A 1,880-nucleotide genomic window follows, 5' to 3' on the forward strand; every position below is an offset into this window, starting at 1 on the left:
GGACACATCTGGGAGCTCAGAACGGGAGCCAGTCCTCCACAGCAGCTGCTGGTGAGTCTCAACTGCTCCCTTTTCCTCTCTTGCCTTCTCCTTTTCTTTGAGCAACCATGTGGTCAGGACCAGTGAGGTCTCACGTGGTCTGCATGTTTGGTTGGTGACAGCAGTCAGCAGTACTCCGGTAAGAACAGAGCTTTGTGGCTTTCTGAGGACAACCTGCAAAGAAAGCACCAACTCAGAGCTGCAGCGGGCAAAGGTCCTTTGAGCTGCCCCTCAAACCCTGCCAGAAATGGTGCATTTGCACCTCCCTGGATGCTCCAGCCCACTTGAACCCAACTGGAAAGTTCATACGTATGTACCTGCCAGCTGGCCTCTCCCAACCCCAGGGGTGCCCATGTAATGCAGGAATGTTGAGAGATGGGCAGAGATTTTAGAAGTTCTAAATTTCTATAGACTTGTGATAAAAAGGAGGACTGTGTGGATATGAGGGAAGGGCTTTCCTCAGAAAGCAGTGCGCTTTTCTTAGGCAGTCTAGCAAAATTAGTCACTACTATGTGATTTCTGAAGCTCAGCTATGGCTGTAAGCAAGCCTTGCTGAACTCTGTATCTGCCCTTTGCAGCAGCCCATGCCTTGTGTTGGTCCCTGCTGTTAGCAACCGTGCTGGCTCCTGAAGCCTGGAGAGGAAATTTTCACTCTGCTTCAGGGCCCTGGCAGAAAGAGGAATCCATTTGTCAGTGGTGTAATGTCCTGGGGAGGAAGTGGCTGGAGGGGGCTCTGACAGCTTCATCAGTCCTGTTCCCAGCAGCTGAAGGGCAGCACAGTTTTTCAGGGAGAGTTTGGATGGATCTGCTTCTGCTGTGGGACAGGGACACAGAGTGACGAACATCACTTGTAATATACTTTTTATTACTATTTTCTGTCTGGTTATAAATAATAAAATCCAGTATTTTGTAAGGGCAGAAACAACACAGCAAACCCCTCTAACATGCAAAAGAGCTGCTAGCTGCTGATTGCGGTGGTCTCCAGGACTATGCCACTACTAGGTTCAAAGGGGCCTCAGTTCCTGTGTGATTGCAAGCAACGCCCACGTCAGGAAGGTGCCTAAAGTGAAATGAGGCACCGCAGGGACAAGAGAGAGAGGTGGCAGGTAACAGCTGAGGACCTTGCTGCCTGTGCTGGGACCCCCATGGAGCTGCCTGAGCTACAGCTGTGGTCTCCCCCCATGCACTTCCCAGATGAGGTGATGGGTCTCCCCATCCTCTCTGATGTGCTGGTGGGTGAGAGCTGCACCAGTCCCCATGGGTGGTGCAGGACCCAGCTCCTCAGGCTCCCTGCAGCCCATGGGGCAGCAGTGAAGCCATCCATGGTGGTGCACAGGCTTGTGCAGGAAGGTAGAGCTGATTTTCCACAAAGTGCGACAGGCTGCAGAGATGGAGCAAACAGAACAAACTCCGGGAAAGGTAAAGGTCCAGTCTTGGCAGAGGACAGAGGTGAGATTTAAAAGTTAAACTCAGCCTGCAACAACAAGATAATGATGCGGAGCAGGATGAAATACTCTTCAGATGATTTATGTCTTTAATTCAAGGTTAAAGACATGGGGACCAAGGGAGGGGATATATTGGGGAGACCGCATGAGTACGTAACTGCTGATTGCCAGGAGCGTGCGGTGGAGACATGGGGACTGGACCAGTGAGATCAGAGAGGATACCTGCAGCCCTGCTGCTTCTAGAGGAATGGAAAGTGGATGATGAGCGATGAACTGGCCTGTGGGAAGCCTTCAGCTGAGCGGAGCAGGCAGAGGGTCCTCTGAATTTGGGTGATGAGATTAAGGCTGTTGGGAGAGGGATGCGTGCTTTTGGCTGTGGTGCAGCGTGCAGAGCGG

The sequence above is a fragment of the Buceros rhinoceros genome, unplaced genomic scaffold, assembly GCF_000710305.1.
Source record: "Buceros rhinoceros silvestris isolate BGI_N320 unplaced genomic scaffold, ASM71030v1 scaffold21925, whole genome shotgun sequence".
Taxonomy (NCBI): domain Eukaryota; kingdom Metazoa; phylum Chordata; class Aves; order Bucerotiformes; family Bucerotidae; genus Buceros; species Buceros rhinoceros.